The sequence below is a fragment of the Cervus canadensis genome, chromosome 3 (assembly GCF_019320065.1).
Source record: "Cervus canadensis isolate Bull #8, Minnesota chromosome 3, ASM1932006v1, whole genome shotgun sequence".
Classification (NCBI taxonomy): Eukaryota; Metazoa; Chordata; class Mammalia; order Artiodactyla; family Cervidae; genus Cervus; species Cervus canadensis.
The window spans coordinates 95,620,836-95,640,313 of NC_057388.1; the positions used below are offsets into that span (position 1 = coordinate 95,620,836).

General features: G+C 41.6%; 1 protein-coding gene across 5 annotated transcripts in view; it reads right to left on the minus strand.

Moving 5' to 3' along the window:
- The window catches only part of PTN (pleiotrophin), a 116,229-nt gene extending 97,087 nt beyond the window's left edge, over nucleotides 1-19,142 (minus strand). For 4 of the 5 annotated variants that reach the window (XM_043463808.1, XM_043463804.1, XM_043463807.1 and 1 more), the window contains exon 1: nucleotides 19,017-19,142. The gene's annotated coding sequence lies outside the window, so the exon portion shown is untranslated. Of the gene's footprint in view, nucleotides 1-4,201; nucleotides 4,221-19,016 lie in introns of those variants that run through there. The other variant, XM_043463806.1, reaches the window with a different exon arrangement.
- Between the last annotated feature and the right edge of the window lie 336 nt (nucleotides 19,143-19,478).

A 19,478-nucleotide genomic window follows, 5' to 3' on the forward strand; every position in this document is an offset into this window, starting at 1 on the left:
GTTAAGGTTCTATTCATAAATTTATTATTACAGGTTTTGCTTTATTTAAAACAGGTCATACATGACTAGGATTAGTAAAACATTATGTTTCATACCAGGTTCCCCAGGTGGCTCAGTGGTAAAAAATCCACCTGCCAATGCAGGAGACACAGGTTTGATCCCTGGGTTGAGAAGATTCCCTGGAGAAAGAAATGGCAACTCACTCCAGTATTCTTGCCTGGAAAATTTACGGACAGAGGAGCCTGGTGGGCTGTAGCCCATGGGGTCGCCAAGAGTCGCCAAGAGTAACTGAAATTGTAGGAGATAAGATTTGGCAGGTGTTTTTATTACTGTTCAGGAAAGAATTTAGTAGAAACCCAATAGGTCTTTCCTGATAACCTCCTCCCTAAACCATCCCCCCTTCTTTCTATAAACACAATCATTCTCCATCTAATTGCTCTTTATTATTTTCCTTAGAACTTACCACTAACTGAAATCGTGTCTATTTATTTGGTTCTTCATTTATCAAGAATATAAGTAGGTACCTTTTACCTTTTCACCCTTGTGTCACTGTACAGTGGGCATCCTATAAATATCTGATGAGTGAATAAATGGGTGGCTGTTTTCATCTATACTCTTTTAAAAATACAAAACATGTAATCTCATATAGTTATATATAGACAGATATATACAGTCACTGCTTTACACAGAAATGTGAAACAATAAAAATGATCATGTAAACTGAAACCATGGAAAGCAACCTTAATAATAATTAGGAACAATTATGATTGCTCCTTGGAGAAGGCAATGGCACCCCACTCCAGTACTCTTGCCTGGAAAATCCTATGGACAGAGGAGCCTGGTGGGCTGCAGTCCATGGGGTTGCTACGAGTCGAACACGAATGAGTGACTTCACTTTCACTTTTCACTTTCATGCATTGAGGAGGAAATGGCAACCCACTCCAACGTTCTTGCCTGAAGACTCCAAGGGACGGGGAAGCCTGGTGGGCTGCCATCTATGGGGTCGCACAGAGTCAGACACGACTGAAGCGACTTAGCAGCAGCAGCGGCAGCATGATTGCTCCCTGAACTTCAAAAGTTTTTGCAAAATCATTAAAAACTCTTAGTATCAGATGTGAACGTATTGTGCATCATGCATCCTTGCTCAGTCGTGTCCAACTCTTTGTGAGCCCATGGACTGAAGTCCATCAGGCTCCTCTGTCCATGGGATTCTCCAGGCAAGAATACTGGAGTGGGTTGCCATCTCCTACTGCAGGGAATCTTCCCAACCCAGGGATTGAACCCATGTCTTCTGCATTTTCTGCATTGGCAGGCAGATTCTTTACCACAGCACCACCTGGAAAGCTCCTGTAAATGCATAGGAAAACTTAAAATTATAGGGAAGCTCATACTTATTTAGTATATGGTAACTTACAACATTAGAAATATTGAGATTTAAAGTGTTTCTTTTTTTGGAAAAATATTTATCATGACTACTTTGAACAGCTTGCTGTCTTCTCACTGTGTAAATTACAATACATTGTGAGCAACTTTTCGATGCCTTGGCCAATTGTCATGGCTCTCTAGGTTTGGATTGGCCTCCAACGTTTTGCTCTTCATGCTTTCAAAATCTTAAAATATACTTGAGAATTCCATTAAAGTGAGTTTCTTGCCAGCATCAGTTCCTCCGGGACATTTCATCCTCTTTGTTTTGTCTGTCTTCCTCATTTATATCGACAAGCTTGTCTCCACTAAATGTCTTTGGCTGCGAATGCAGAGCTTCTCAGCTGGCAGCAATGTCAACGTACCCACCTACGGATAGATATTTCTTCTCTAACTCCATTGATGTTTCATTTGAATTTCACTTCCAGTGTTAAATCACTTCTCACTTCTTGCCTGCACATTCATCTCTGTTGGCCAATTTCTTCTTTAAATTGTCTGTTTCTGAAAAATGTCATTGGTTTTATCCTGGGAGACAAGGAGGCAACAATAGTCCAGACTTCACTGTCTGTGCATAAAATGAATTACCAATGCAGAGGGACCACTGACGGGCAAGGGATGGAAAAAATGATGTGACTGCTCACTGATTATAAAGCAAATCTGTTATTTATGGAGTGATTTGCAGACTGAGGGATTTCCTGGTGGCTCAGACGGTAGAGTCTGCCTCAGTGTGGGAGACCCAGGTTTGATCCCTGGGTCAGGAAGATCACCTGGAGAAGGAAATGGCAACCCATTCCAGTATTCTCGCCTAGAAAATCCCATGGACACAGGAGCCTGGCAGGCTACAGTCCATGGGGTCTCAAAGAGTCAGACATGGCTGAGTGACTTCACTTTCTTTTTCTTTTGTTTTCTCTGTGGACTGAAAAGCTAGCAGTTTAATTTGTACTTTATGCAATTACTTATAGTTATATACTAAAATTTGAACCATGTTGTCGGGAACTGGTGCTAATTAAACTGTAGTAACAAAACTTCATGCACATTGGAACCATGCAAGGCAAAAACTGCCCGTAATTGAAAATACTAATTCTCTGCCAAACTTTCATATAACCTCTAACTATCTCTATGTATAAGAGAAGCTACTTTAGAACCATGCAAAATCAGATTCTTTACTCTCAGAAGTCATCAGTTAAAACACAGAGATCATATTTTCCTTATTGCCTTTCTTTGAGCAATAGAGAATTGTAGACTTTTGGCCGCTGCACAGGTCAAAGAAAACGAGATGTAACTGAACATTTTACATATTCACATTTATTAGCCAGGATCAAAACTGCGTTAAGTCAGTGGTTTTCAAACCTCATCATGTGTTAGAATCACCAAAGGGATGATTAAAACACAGATTGCTGACCCCCGTCTGAGCGTTTCTAATTTAACAGGTTGGGGTGGTACCTGAGAATTTGCTTCTCTCACGAGTTCCCAAGTGAAACGGATGCTGCAGATCAGGAACCACATATTAAGAACCACTGACTGAAGCACATTCAGAAGGGTGTTTCGTGAGGAGAGAGAAAAGAATCAGGAGACCAAAATTTGGCAAGAAGACAGCCGCTGACTCAAAGTGCTTCAGGCATCTCAGAGATCTTTTTATTTTAGGCTTCTTGTTTTACAATTAAGGAAGTGGAAGCCTGCAAGATTCAAATTACTTAACTCAGAAACAAAGTTAACCAGTCTTAGAGACTGGTCTAAAACCTAGAGTCTATTTCCAATAATTTCTGGAAGACAGCTAGCACCATAATGGACCCTATTCTCAACAACTGTAAGGTGAAATTATTACAAGTGCACACACACACACACACACACACACACACACACACACACACACACACACAGAGTTTCTCAAACTTTGCTTCATATGAAATGGCCTGGTTAAAAATTAATATTCCCAAGCCCTCACCTAACTGATTTCAGAGGGGGAGGATGCAACCCCAGGAGATCCAAATGCAGGTGAACTGTTCTTTAAGAAACTGCTCTAGAATATTGCAAGCCAATGTTTTAAAGCACAATCTATACACAGGAAAGAATAGAACGCTGACTTTTCTTTGCATTTTTTTTTTCCACAAAATACTTTTACAGACTATGAAAAAACTCCTCAAACTATCCTATGAGGTGGATGAGGCACCTCCTTGGAGAACCCTTGGTCAAGACTCCACTCTCCAAGTTTCCTTTTCCTCATCTGTATAAGGAGTGAAGTTATTAAAACTGATCTCATATGATTGCTCTGAGGACAGAATGAGAAAAAATATACGAAAGCAATTCGTGAATGGAAAAATATTACATGGAAGTTAGTTGCTAGCTTCATTATAGAGAAGCCTAAATTGGATATGATTTTGTTTAATATCAAGTGGAGAATCTGCACATAAAAGATTCTTAATTGTATTACAGTAGGCTCCCCCTGGCAGAAGCTTACTTATTTGTCAAAGGAACCAGAAGAGGTAAAACCTCCATAAAAGTCATAAGATTTCACTCTCACGGGTTCCCAATTACCGTGAACAGAAGCTGGAGACTAAGTCCTAATCTGTAACAATAAACACATATAATATATCCTAGGCACAATGGTTTTCTTAGAAAACTGGCTAATCTCTGTCCCCAGGACATTTCCTGCCTCTTCTGACTCTCACATGAATTAGGGATTGGAAACCAGACAATTTTGACTTCCTGAGCTTGCTTTGCTTTTGGCAACGCTGGAAGAATAATTTTTAAGGAAACAAAATTAAAATGATCCATTTACCTTGACTCTGCCCTCACTCTAAAGGAAGATCTCGGAGCTGGAGAAAGAAAATACTAGAGATGGAGGGGAATCTTCCTTCCCTGCAGAGCATTGAACATAAGACACATTCTCCTTTTGAGGGCTCAGCACTTGGGTTTCTCCACATATTTTAATCAATATTCACTGAGCCATAACAATTTGGCATCCACGGTCACTCTGGTGTTGTGTTTCATGAATAACTACTTTTTCCACTGGGTGCAGAAGAAATGACTCTGTACATGGCTGGCAAAAGATCATTCCTTGGAGCAAAGCAAAATCAGCAGTTTCAAGGGAAATGTGGGCATCTCAGTGTGGTGATCAGTGAACATCTAAAACGTAAACTCAAATTACAGAAGCCAACTCACAGGCCAACTGATCTCTTTTGGAAGATGTGGCTTCAGACCATTCCATGTGCATGTGGAATGCCTAGACCTGATTACAGAGTTCTCCTGAAAGCCAATGCATCCCAGGAAACCTTATGAGATGGAACGAAGTAATAACATGTATTCCCCAGCAAATAAAACTGTTAACATGATCTTGCCTCATTCTGGCAGAAGCATGTTGCAAAATCCCCTGGGGAGGAAGGTACAGTACTGAGCCTGGGAATTTGAGTTCAGCTGGGAACCTGGTCTCCACTGCCAAGTGCTGCAAGCCTGAGGCTCCTTCTCGTGAAATGGCCTCCGAGATGGTGCAGATGCCCATGAAGGTCAGAGACCTGAGAAGCCTGGATTCAGCTCATCCCCATTCTGAGGATAATCCTTCTTTCCACAATTCCTTCAAGTCCAAGACACTCCACCTCCTCTCCTATACCAGCTCTTTCTTTAGGTTTCTTCCATCAGTGGGACTGGAATGCGTTCAAACTGATCAGCATCTCATTTTTTACTCCCCCTTCACACCCATATTAACATCTAGACTTCCATCCTAATATCAGATAGCTTCTATTTTCCTTCATAGTGTCTCCAGAAAGAATTCATAAGTACCCACTAACGTGATGGCATCAGAAATCCATTCGTTTATTCATTTTTAAAGACATGTGGCATCATGCAAAGCATTGGGCTAAGAGCTCTGTAGTTAAGTAGGGGAGAAATAGCTATTTAAAATAACTGCCATATAAAAATGAAGTCAGGTTTCACACTATTGTCCCTACCAGGAACTCCCACATTTGCAGTCTTTAAACACAAGTCAAGAAACACTTCCTCCTGGAAGCCTGCCATGAATCCACTCCCAAATGAATCAGGTATCTCTCTTATGGGCTTTCAAGAGTGCTTATCTAGATCACTGTACTGACACCGCACCCATTAGCCATTGACATGCCTGCTCTCCAACTAGACTGTGAGCTTTAAGGACACTGTCGGATTCATCTCTGTACTAGGAAGTACTTAACATACAGCCCAGTAGATCTTGTTCATTGCATATTTTTGAATGAATGAATGGATAAAAACTATAAAAGAAAAATCATAGAAAGTTGTGAAACAGAAAAAGGAATGAATATTAACTTTAACTAGAGGAATGAAGACAATTTTCATGGAAGATATGATATTTAAGCAAAGCACCAAAGTGTGAACAGGATTTCCAGAATTTGAAAAGATCAAGGGCTTGGGAGGAGGGGTGGTACACAGAGGATTACTTTTTAAAAACCTAATGGATTCTCCCCACCTCTAATCTGTTATTCTCTAATCTTTCCTATACTCTAGCAAAGTTTTTCCTTGCTTGTGCAGAACCTCCAAAGATGCCTTACTATTTAATGGGGATAAAGTTCAAGCAGATCAGCTTGCATCTCAAGGGTCTTGCTATTGTTATCCAAAACGTTTTTCCTAATCCTAACTTTCACTCCTTGGTCACCCATTGTCTGCACACACCCAGCCCTTCTACTCTCTGTCCCCAGATATCTTACTTTTTATCATCTCTTTGCTACTCCTCCCTCTCCAGCCCTCACCTGGAATGCCTTCCTCATGCCTTCCTGCTGTGGGCAGCACCACTGTGTCTTTCAAAACCCTACCTCCTTCATGTAGCCTCCCTTTTCCATGCCAGATCAGAGTATCTTCGTCTAGGCAACCTGATAACCACTCTTCTACCATTTATTTAACCATTGTGTGGCTTTCTGATTTCCAGCCTGCTTTGTCCCTCATTTGGAAGACCAAATAAGGTACCTACAAGCTTGGATAATGGACAGTGGCTTTTGTAACTTGCACAGTGTTTCGGATGACTATTCTATTGATGAAAAATTCTTGGTAACTGAAGCACTCTTCTAAACATATATGATGAGTTTTTAGGCAGACATCTTATTATTCAGCTACCAGCAGATAGGGGTGCTTTTCCTAGATACAAGATTGAATTTAATGAGAAGAAGTAAATTATCTGTTATCAGAGTGTCTATGTTATGAAATCACTAACCTTGCCTATGTAATGACATAAAAACTTGCTAGTTTCCTCTGTCATTGATAGAAGTATAGTTATAGTTACTTTTTATCTCTTCCATGAAGCCAAAGTAATACTTTTTTTTAAGTGAGTAACTAGCCCTTTAAGATAGGTGCATCCTTTTCACCGTTTTTACCCTTGCCCTTATCACTGTGGGGCTCCTTCACGCTTTTCAGCTTCCAGGCTTTGCCCCTCATCAAACCACATCAATACGAGTCTCAAACCTTAATCATAAAAGACATCTCTAGAGAGAGAGGCTCAATACTTTAGGAAAAGAAGTGACTGTATCACACACAACGAGCTCAGGGCATGGAGAATCCATCACCTAACCTTTCCCAGCCTCTATCCATCCGTGCCCCACTGTTGGATTTCCAAGCTTGACAGCGAATGCTTTCCAATGGGAAACTGTAGCAGGATTTTTTTTCCCATCCTTTGGTCCCTATTGTATGTTCAGCTGCACTGAAGCTAGCTGCTAATCAAAGCCAGAGCCTCTCATACACAAACAAACACGGCATTGTGGCCTCCCCTGGGGCTGGAACACAGCAATCCAGCAAACAATTTGGTCAGGTGATAGCAGCCTGGAGGAACAGACAGCGCATCACCCAGACACCCTCCAGTCTCCTCTCCTCCCATGACCTTCCTCAGTACAAGCCAACTGAACCACCGGGCCAGGCAAACCAATGCTTGAGAAAGCAGTGGCAAATAAAATAATATACAATCAAGGAGATGGTCTGACAACAGGATTCTTCGTCCAAAAAGAGTGTATTCTCTTGTTCGTAGTGCGGTAGAAATAAAATACATAGCATGAGAGCATAGTCCTGGACACAGGAAAGGGGAAGAAGGAAGGGACTGAGTCAAAATATCTTCAGATACTCACTGAGCCCTTGCCATAGAACAGCGGGTGTAGGTGGAAGAGTGTAATGTTTAGGAGCTTTGCGGTTAGATATAATTGATCTATAATCTCCATTCAACTTCTTGAACTTCCTCAATGGTCCACTGGTTAAGATTCCGAGCATCGGAAGCAGAGGGTGTGGGTTCAATCCCTTGTCCAGGAACTAAGATCTCACATGCCCCGTGATACAGTCAAAAAACAAACAAACAAACAAACAATGTTCTCAGTGTCTCAATGTCTCAGCTTCTGACCTTGAACAAGTTACTTAACCATTCAGGGACTCAGTTAGTAATGTTGGTGAACTGTGCTCAGAACAGAAAAAGGAGAAGTGCTAAGAAAAGAAAGCAAGGTCTCCAGCTTCTAGAAGTAGCTGGTGATAGGGGATGAAGGCTCCTCCCTGGCCCTGGCATTTCCTAGGACCAGAGCCTCAGATGCCCTGGCAGGGCCTGAACTTGACTTACTGCCATTGTCCCCAGAGCACACCAAGGGAAAGTCGGGATGCCCGAGGCCAGCATGAAGCCTGGATACACAGCTGTCTTCATACCACGGCAAGCGTGGGACTCTGAGCGCCTGCACAATGATTATGAAAACATCCTTGAGTATGAAAGATGGAGTAGAAAAGCTAGAGAGGCCAAAGAAAGTGATTGCTTGTGTCACAATTTTTGGTCAAGGCAGCCAGTTACCATTAAATGTCACCAGGGCTGGTGCAGGGAGTGCAGGAGAGCGGGGAAAGTGAGTAGAAACTAAGTGAAAGGTTGTCTTAACTCTATGCAAAGATAAACACAAACTGAGTACCTACTACTCAATTTGCCATTTGCTATTTGGGTAGCGGTAAAGTGAAAGAACTAGAAACAACTGTCTAGAGGTACAGGATAGAACAAAGAGGTTCAGCAAGAAGACGCAGGACCACTGAAATATTTAAAGTGACTTCCTTTAAATACCAAGGGTAGACAATCCAAAATGATTTAATAATTGAAGCATCTTTCATACAGAGACCTAAAAATGGAAATAAAATCAGCTAGATGCCATCTTGAGGAATCTTTAAGATCTGTAGATTTACAATCAGGAAACACCAGTCAGTATTTTCCTATCTTTTCTGGTATGTATCTTAAGTGCTCCTCAATTGCACATGGCGCTTCTCATTGGGTATTTCCACATCCTATTTCAGTAAAAGTCAAATTAGTTCAATCAGCCACAGTCCCATAGTTCCTCCATTTCCACCTTCTGGGGGAATTTTTTTACTTGCTCCTTAAGGCTTTCCTAACTGTCCTGCACTCAACCATTACATTTCTCACCTCTTAAAATTCAGAGGTTCCTAGCCTCCCATCAGGAACTGAGATCTCACTGCAGCATTATGAGTCACAGTAGATACAAATATACAGTAGATACAAATACTTTAGGCTGACCTTCCTCACCAAAGAAACATTAAAATCACCTTAAGGAGAGTGATCACACCTTCCTGTGTTCTGTACTTATTTTCAAGAGTTGCTCAAGTTCCAATAGATGATGATAAAACTGGCCATACCTTGATATGGACTTGGAAATTAGGTAAGGAAGTGGTCAATTTGAGATGTGAAGAAGACAAGGAAACAATATGTACTCTTCAAAATAAAAATAAGTGGTTTTTAATAGAAATGCCCAAGTCTAAACTTTTTTTTCCCTGACTTCAACAAAGATACTTTACATTACATATTAGAGCTGGTGAGTAGAAGTCAGAGTAGAAAACTAATCCAAGAAGCTAACTAGGCTTACAGGAGGGATGCTGCTGTGCCCGTGAAAGGGAGCCTCTGGGTCTTTTCCTTGATCTCCTTTCAGGATCCCCCCTCAGGAGTGGGGAAGATATGAATGGAAACAATGGGTAGAGGGTATAAGCCTTATGGACAAGTTGACTCCAGCAGCCAGTTTGTCTAGCTCACAGTCCAGCATCCAAGATTGCTCATGTCCTATTTAAGGCAAGAGCTCTTCACTTGAACAACTGATACTGTTTTGTCTGCAAATCCTTCCTCTGAGAGGAACAAGGAGGGGACAGTCTTGCTCCTGTCCTGGAATGACTTTGTGGCATCATCATACCAAGAGGCATGCAGAGCTTAGGAGACTTAGAAAGCAAACAAGACAAATCCACTGGGGAGAAATCTCCTAACGAACCCCACCAGAGTCAACTGAGCCCAGAGGACCCAAAGAGAGTTCATGCAGACTGGAGGGAAGAGTTGGTGGGAATCCCAATACTGGCATAGACAATAAAAGCATTTAACTTTCACCCCTTCCTAGTGCTATCTGTGAGATCTGAAGCTCCTCTGCCCAAGCATCAGACTTCTATCAGATTTTTGGATGCTTTCCCTAAGGTCTCAGTTCAAGTCCATTTCTATTTCTTTTGTATTCTTGGTTCTGCTGCCTTAAATGCTCTCATTTTAACCTCTTGCAAGAGAAATCACTGGATAAGATATTAGAAACCCATAGCTATCTTGCCTTTAGGAAATGTGGATTGAGTTAGAGAGAAGTTGGTAGAAATCCACCTCTACCTACTTATTCCTGCTAAATTGCTTTTGATCTGTTTCTCCAATCCAAACTCATTTATGACAGCCTTGAAGTACACCTCCCAATCCCCAGATATCATATATCAGAGGGCAAACTCTGTGATCCTTAACCATCAGACCCAAACTGCTGTTTTCAAAGGCTAGAAATTATTTCAGGCTCAAGTTGGTGGGAATCCCAATACTGGCACAAACAATAAAAGCATTTAACTTTCGCCCCCTTCTCTACAAACAAGAGTGTGGTTGACAAACCCAAGTGTGATCTGACTCACTTTAAACTAGAGCCAATCTGTACACTAGTCATTCCAAATAATAACAGACCAAATAAATACTCCCTGAAGAGTGCCAAGCCCTGGGGGGACGTGCTTCAGAGAGGTCAGCTGTCCCATAAGTTTACCACCTGCAGTGCATCGGGCCCACTCATCTTAGCCCAGAGCAGCTCAGAGTTCCTCAGGCTCCTGGGACCTGCTAAAGGATTGAGATTGAACCTGGGTGGGATCAGGCAGCTGTGGCTTCCCTGGGGAGACATTACCCCTGGATACTATCTGAAGGGTCCGCAAGGTTAAGAATGAAAGATAATGTTTACTCAGCTTGACCTTTAACTGGCACACACTAAAGTCCACAGGATTATTTGTTCCCATCTAAATATCCATCCTTTGCTGGGAGAAAGATTTTTTTGTTGGCTTCGTGGGATGATGGTTGTTTGTCTGCATTTTTCTATTTCCAACTTCTTAATGAGAGTCCATGATATTAATTTACTAAGCTTTTTATGATTCAAATTTACTGATGTCAAGCTAAATAAATTGAATTTCCATCTTAATTGGACCACTTAGTAGAAACAAATGTGCATGGTAATGTATGTAAAGCTATAAAAATATAGCATATGTTGATTATAATATTGACCTAAAAAGCAGGACAATTATTTGCACAACTATTTTCAAAAGTTAAATCAGGAAAACTATAAAAGTGTATCAGCTTGTTAATAGTGGTGCCCATTTTGAGCAGAATAATAAGTCATCATTTTTTTCCTTCTTCATAACTTTAGAGATTTGAAAATCCTATAGTTTGCACACATTGTTCCAGAATGAGAAAAAATAATGTGTTTCTTCAGGTATATATTTGTGTTTTCCTAACAACAAACATAGTAATAAAAAACCACATTATTTTTCACATTATTAAAATTAATCAATCTTTTTACAAGTTTGAATTGCATTGAGCTGAATTTAAGGTTCTGCATTTTGCCAGAGGCCTTGAATTGAATAGTTAAACATATATTGTAATCAAGAAAAGAGGATGGGAAGAAAGGCTTTATATTATTGTTTCAAAATGTTAAGTACCTCCACCAGTTAAAATAACTTAATAAACTCTCTGCTTTCTTTCATGTAGCAGCTTTCAGACTTCCTCATTTGATCATCTTGGATCATAGCTCATATTTAAAGAAATACATTGTACACAGAAGGCAACATTTTTTTACAGAAAATATATTTTTTTTAAGAACTAAATTGGCCCTCGCATAAGATTCTCCAAAGCAGCAGGATATTTTTTTTAAGCCAAAGATCCAACTCCTGGCTTAACATGGACACCCCATCTGGCCAGTTGGCAGATGCCCAGTGGAAGCCTTCTGATGTTCTAATGCTCAGAAACGAAGGCCACTATACGCTAAAACTTTAGAGATGATTCTCCGCTGTCGAGAGCAATAATCCCTCACCCAGGTTAGAAGACGCCATATTATTCTCAAATGAGGAAGGCCATTACGGAAACATTATTTTAAAGTTTTATCTGGTCTCCATTCATCTTATCCTGAGTGAAGAAGAGTTTCTCTGTTAGCTAAAATTGAGACCGAAACATGTTCCTTACTGATTAAATCTGGACTCTGAGACAAACATCTTTGGCTCCTTCCCTGGGCAGCCCAGTGTCTCCTGGGAAGCCACACAGATGGAGGCTCCCTGCTCTACTTCCCTTATGGTATGGAAGGGGACCTCCAAGAGAGAAACGATGTTTAAACCTTCAAGAAGAGAATACTGTAGGATGCAGAAAGCCTATTACATTACATCATTCTCATACTAAGAATGGAATTTCCTAAACACTTCTTGCCAGCTTCTAAGGTAAATGAAAATGGCAATATTTGGCTCACTTACACCTCTCAGGGAAAAAATCCAGCTGAGTACTCAGAAGAAACCCAAGATCACATCTGACAAAGGGCCTTGTATCCCTAAGGGGCTTCAGTCAAGTCAATGGCAATTCGGATGGTGACTGCCAATTTCCTCTGCAAATGATCCAACATTATAAATATTACTTGGACGTGAAGATACAGGCATGATCGGCTCTTGCACTATTAGGACGTGTTATTGCCAGTGACCCTCACTGTGTGTACTAAGCTATGGACATCATGCTTAGAGAGTTCTGATTCCTCTCCTAGTCTTCCAAGATTATGGAACTAAACACTATTGACTGGTCACTCAACATGGGGCCCCCAGGCCAGCAGCTGCTATCACCGGGGAGTTTGTGGGAAAGGCAGCCTCTGAGAGTCAGCCAGAGACCTACTGGACCAGAATCTGCATTTTAACAAGATCTCTAGGTGACTGATATGCATATGAAAGTGTGAGGAGCACATCTATAGTATCAACAAAGTGCTGCTAATCCACCATAAAAACCTAAATTTACTGAGAATAACTGATTGGAATTTTTGGTATGCATCTTGTACAACTCTGAGGAAGCACTTTAACATAATATTTAGTAAAACAATTCATAGCCATTTTAGTTTAACCTTTTTTAGACTTGTCTATTCTCTTTTTTTCACTCTGACTCAAATTTCCTTTTCTTCACACCTGTCACATATCTTGCCTCCTACTCACTTCATCTGATCAAACTTACCTTCTGTCGTCTTAGGCAGTCTCTAGGTCCTGAGAAAATGATCATGATGAGCAGCAGAATTGGGGAAAGAATGAGACAGAACTGGCCCTGTTGATTTTATTAACAGAAGCTCATGTTTCAAATAACAGTTTACAGTTTATAAACGTTGCACAGATACAACTGACCTTTACCACCAGCCCATGAGGAAGGCAAAGCATATATCATCACCATCGTCATCATCGCCATCTTACAGCTAGAAAACCTAAGGTTCCAGGACCTACGGGACATACTCAGCACCAGGCAGAACTGCAATGAGATAAATGCAGGCTCGAGATTCAAACCTGGACGCCCTCCGAGCTGGAGGTTCAGGGAGGACATGGCTGTGGGCATCACAGTGCCAGCAATGAAGTGGCTGCGCCTTAGATAAGAAATATCCGGTGTGCAAAATGCTCTCCTGCACACTACAGGGGGCCTTCTCAAGTGGTGCAATGGTAAAGAATCAGCATACAAACTCAGGAGATGCAAGAGACTCGGGTTTGATCCCTGGGTTGGGAAGATCCCCTGGAGTAGGAAATAGCAACCCACTCCAGTATTCTTGCCTGGAAAATTCCATGGACAGAGGAGCCTGGTGGGTTACAGTCCATGAGGTTGCAAAGACTTGGACACAACTAAGCAGGTACACAGACACTAAAGGAAAGGCCAAGGTCAACAGCCTGATTCGGGGATCTCACGTGTCAGATTCCCTGGGGCCTGCAGCATGATCACATGTCCCATATGTTTCTTTTCAGAAGGGGTTTTGGATCCGTGTTTAGAATAATTTGAGAGTATAGAAGGCAGGAGCATTGCAAGAAGCAGGAAGTCTCACCTTTGTGAGACAGAGACTAGGTTTCTGTTTGTCTGTCTGCGTCTCATGCCAGCTCGACATAAGAAATAAAAGCAGCTGGGAGGGGGGAGGTGGGAAGAGCAAGGGTGGGCTTTCATGGGGAGGGCTGCACCCCCATAATCAGCATTTCCATTATCTCGTCAAATACTCTGTAGCAGTCAGACGCTGGGTCCAGTCCTTCACACTCATTTTCTAGATTAATATTCATGTCAGTCCTAGGAGATAAGTATCATTGCCTCATCTTAGGAATAAGGAAATTGAAGCAAGAAAGATCACAATATTTGCTAATGGTCACACAGCTAGTAAGAAGTGTAGCTGTGGTTTACCTTGATTTCTTCCATCTTAGAGCTCAAATAATGGAGCGTTACAGCTGATGTTTCTAACACATCACCTACATTCAGGTGGCCTGTCACATGTCCAGGTTTTTTGACTCCACCTCTCAAATCAGAATCTCTGGAGATGGGCACCAGGCATCTGGATGCTAAGATGCGACTCTAGTCATTCTGATAAACACTGAGGATCGGAATCACTACCCTGGGTGATCTGGCCATTCACTGCGTAGACACTGGTGTTTAGGTTTGATGTGAGAGGCAAGTGAGAGAGAAAATTAGCTAGCCAAAGGAAGAGACGGCATTATATTATAGAGGAGAAAAAATATCCAAACTAGGAATTTTAAGATCTTATAAGAACTCCAAGATTCTCATATGGGATCATCTTAACATCTTTAAACTTGTATCCTTATCAATTTAACAAAAAAAGTCCTGCTCAGCCTACCGAGGTAGAATTGTTATGAAAATATGATGAGAAAATACTTGTCACTAGTTCTGGAAAGCAAAAGCCTATAGCCACACTGAAGTTATGATGAAAATAATGTTCCAAGTGTTCAGTCTTACGGCTTCGAATAATACAGTTTGTTAAAGAAGAGGTAAGGTTTCTGTCTCCATTATGGAAGTGAGTCAGAGCCATGCAAGGTCAAAGGCTTTAAAATGAACAAGGTGAAGTGTGATCAGGAAGACACTCCACAGAATTGGCAGATCTATACGTTTGCAATAATGGAGGTGAGGGGAAGAGAGGAGAGCTTCTTCTAGAGGTTCAAGGTTGAGAATGGGGTACTTGGATTTAAACAGGAAACTGGTACCAGGTGATGTTTATAGGGACTGAGTACAGAAGACAGTCAAGGTCACTGGAGCATGAGGAAGAGCAGAGAGAATGGTATTCAGAATCATTAGCTACTTTTTCACTCATTCATCAGACATTTATCAGGCATTTCAATGCTCCCACTCTGGATATTCTAGGGTTCTAGAGATGAATGAGAGTGTCCCTGCCTTCAAGGGGTAAATGGGGTGGGTGGAGTGGAGCTGGTGGTAAAAGTGAGTAATCCTAAGAAGTAAATGATTCGCTTTTCCAATGTTAACACTGCTGGGAAAGGAGGAACTGAAGTCTTGGGAAGGGGTGATGGAGGGGCTGAGAAGGAAAGAGGAGGGAGAATTAGAGCGCCACCTAGAGGGAGGATTTGCCTGGGAAAACCCACTCTTGGAGGCTTTAATTTCAGACGGAATCAGTTTCACCCAAATTCCACACTGAAGTTTAAGGACTTGCTGTCTTTCTCTCCATGTTTGTCTATAATTTCACTGAAGGACAGTCATCTCATATCTAGGTATAAAAAGTGGAAGAAGTGGGAGTAAAAGCTGAGAGTTATAGAATGCTATGTGTGCCTTAAAATGATGTTTTTGGTTCTTATTCAGCACAATTCTTAGAATTAAGAGCCCAAGTGTCAGTTACTATTGACTTACTTCATTCAAGATTAATATATAACAATAGATTTTTTTAACTAACTATGAACTTTAAGAATCTTAAGAATTCTGGTGTTAGGAAACTCATTATGATGATGTTTTTATTTGAAATGTCACTTTATTTAAATCTACTACAAAGAAATGACTCCAAAATAGAGCAGTGTAGAAGAAATTTAATTATTTCTCAAAATACCTTGAGCATGAACCATTCACTGTATTCCTTGCCTACTTAAAAGAAAAAGGGATTTGTGGTGAGTGTGATCTACATAATCAAATCTGCAATGTTACCATAATTATAATGCCCTCTGATAACATTACATTATAGTTAGCCTTCTAAACCACAGAAGTCTTAACTTGTCATTTACCAAATACTCAAATAGGGAGGAACAAAGGGCTTGCTATGTTTGACAATCTAGAAAGATCATATGACACCTGGAAAACTATGCCACATAAAAGATTGGCAAGAAGTGCATGGAAAAATGGCCCAGTGGATGGAAACTTGAAATGGACATAAACATCAAGAATGGAGAACAGCTTTCCAACACAAGGCTGTGGCCCAAATTCCACTCAAGCCAATTGACTTGATGGGAAAAAGCAGGCCCAGCTCATAGAGAGAAGCTCCATATCTGAATATTATTTTACCCCATGTGTGACATGGACCTGAGTCAAGAGGAAACAAAAGTGCTCTGATTATTCATTAGAACTGCAGCCAAAAGAGACAACATCACTCACCCTTAGAGAGGCTCCACTCCGCATCTAACTAAGGGAACAAGGGCAATTGGAGATGTCTGGCTCACCAGATGCCTAAAGGTGAGCATCTCTTCACACAGGACTGACCTGCACTCAGCTTGCCCCTTGATCACCCTGGGTGGTCGTGGTTTGGGCATTACCTTAGGAGGGAGTCAAGGACAGTTCCCCTTTTTACTATGTCATCATATTAAAAAGTGTATTTGGAGAACTGGAATTCATAATCAGAATTCGGACTACTGGCCCTGAATCCACTATTAACTCATGTACCATTTTGAACAAGTCAACCAAACTCGATCTCCTGAGAAAGTTTTGAATAGTAAGAAAATACCACATGGCAAATAAGAATATGATCAGAATTCACGTGAGAATGTCATTTAAATGTGAAAGCAAGAGTATCTTCAAAAGGAAAATAATATTTCAACTCAAAATATTTAATTTCTAAGACTGACTTTATTGATAAAAGCAATTAAATGATTTAAGGACCTTATTTCTCTCAAGTTATTTCCAATGATCAGGTTCTGTGAAAATCCAAACCAGGCCACAAGGTTTTCTAGAGTAAAAACATCAAAAATGTTCATTTAAATATGTGGATTCTGTGACATATTGCTATATGTGAAGACTAAGGTATACGTGGAAATTTTCAATAAATTAGTAAATTTATTATTCCCAATATCATGAAAAGAAGTCTAGAAATCCACAGAATTGTGTTATAATATACTCTAAATATTTTTAAATGTTACTATTCTCATTCTATGTAAGACCCCATTGAAAAGTCAGATAATAAAAAGTCACATATTAACTGAGTGTCTTTTCTCTCACAGCTCTAGCTTTGAAAACACAATACACTTGTCCTGAAAAGCAAACAGCAGGGACACAGCAGCTAACTCGTTAAGTATGGCTTCAGGTGGGTGTTCTTAGAGAGGCTTTTCACTAAATGAGAAAAAAATGTCCTAAAAGAGGCCTGGGAAGAGGAGGAGAAGAAAGATCAACTTCTACCGATTTAAAGTACAATTAGAGGATTCAAAGCACCAAAGTTTCTTAAAGCACAAAATAATAGGGTTTTTTTTTTTTAATGAAATAATTGTTTAAAAGCCATCCTCTAATTTAAATGAGAAAGTACAAATATTGCTCTTCTGAAATAACTCATGTCCCAAAGGGAGGAAAAAAGAAAATATCCACTCTCATTGCCTTTGAATTTAACTCGACTATAAATTTTCTTAATGACTTGGTCTTTAGAATGCCTAATTTATTTAAAAATAAAACCATAAAGAAGATGGAAAATAGAAGCTTTATTTTCTATGCTGAGAGACACCTCTTTTGTCTCACTCCCATTACCTTCCAATATTTCAAATATCAGTTTATCCCCAGATTCTCAAAAGGCTAAAATGGGCTTTACTGTTTCATCAACTCCACATTTGCCTGAAATCATGAAATTGCTTCATTATGTTTTTAGTTTAAAAGCTTTCTTGATAGTTCCTGGATCTCCTCCCAGGCCCTTTCCTCCAACACACACACACACACACAGACACACACACAGACACACACACAAACACACATCACCTTTCTCAAGCTGTTAAAACAAATTGCCTAAATAACCCTCAAGATGAAAGATGCCAAACGCTAAAAGACCGGAATTTAATTTTTCTCAAATTGTTCATTCTCCCCAGTCGTTGCCACCCCTCCCCCCATATGCCACTCCTAGTTTTTCAGTGTCTCCCCCAGACTTATAAATCAGTTGTTAACAGAGGTAGGGGTAAGCTAACAAGAGTGTAAGTAAACTCAGTGTTGTGTTAAAGAAAAAAGGGTACTTGCGTGTGTGTGTGTGTGTTGAAGAGAAACTAAGTTTTATGTAGTAGGGAAGGGAAGGAGTAGAATACATTCCTATCTTTTAAAAAAAAAGTTTTATGTAGTAGGGAAGGGAAGGAGTAGAATACATTCCTATCTTTTAAAATATTTTAACTTATTAGATGCATCAACTCAAAAACTAAGAATCTAGCCAGTTAGCAATAAATACACCCTAGCTTTATGTGGGGGAAATAAAAGGTTCAAGTGTCTCTGTACAGGGCAATTATTAAAATTATTCAAATGAGAAGTGCAAGGTGTGTCTTTTAAACTTTGTACAGAACCATTTCTAGAACCATTCCTGGGCTGGCAGGCAGGACAAGGAGTGCCCAGATGCTCTGTGAGGGACGCGCAGTGTAGCTGCTGGCACTGGGAGGAACAAGCTCCCACTTGGTACCTAGAAATGCCAGCTGAGACGCATCAGCTGGCAAGCCCTGGGGCCATCCGGGAAGCTGAGAAAGGACGGGAAAACGAGCCTGCTTGCTCAGGCTGCCTTACTTTCTCTCTCTTCTCTGCCCAGCCACAGACACACCTACTGCTCAGGTACTACAAAGGGCAAAGCCCCCGCACGTTCGCCATCCAGCCGGAAGCCGGGAACCCAGTCCACATGCACATCCCATAACATTACAAAAGCTTACACTCTTCCCACGGGTCCCGGACTGTCTGACCTGACTCCCCCAAAGTAAGCCTCTGGAGCACATCAGTGTTCAAAGCAGCCCCGCGAGCAGAGACACCAGCAGCCTCTCTCCCACTCTTCCCAGCATCACGCGCGGGCGCCCAGAAAGGTGTCGATCCGAGACACCTCTGGAGGAATCGCGCATTCGCTTCGACTTACTTGGAGTCGCAAACGAGCGGTGCGCGCTCAGGCTGCCTTTGTTGATCCGGGAGAGGTTTTTCTGCCCTGAGTCCAGGTACCCAGGTCGCTGTTGCTCGCGGCGGCCGCTGCTCTCTGCCTCCCGCACGCCCGGGGACTCCCTGCTCTCTCTCTTCTCCTCTCTCCACTTCGGCTTTTCCTCTGCTCTGCGGCTCCCGTGGCGGGATTTTTGGACTGGAAGGCGGGGAACCCGATCCTGCCTCGGACTGGCGCACGCCCTGCCGGGGAGGGGACGGAAGGGAAATGGAGAATGGGAGGGATGCGAGGAGCGGGCTGGGAGCGGACGCGGCTGGGGAGGGGGGAGCGCGCCGTTCCCTCGCGAGCTGATTGGGAAGCTTCTTTTAAACGCGAGGTTCTCCCGGGGGCCGTCTCGGCCCCCACCCTCGGCGCCAGCACGCGGATTTGAACCCAGAGGCCGGGGGA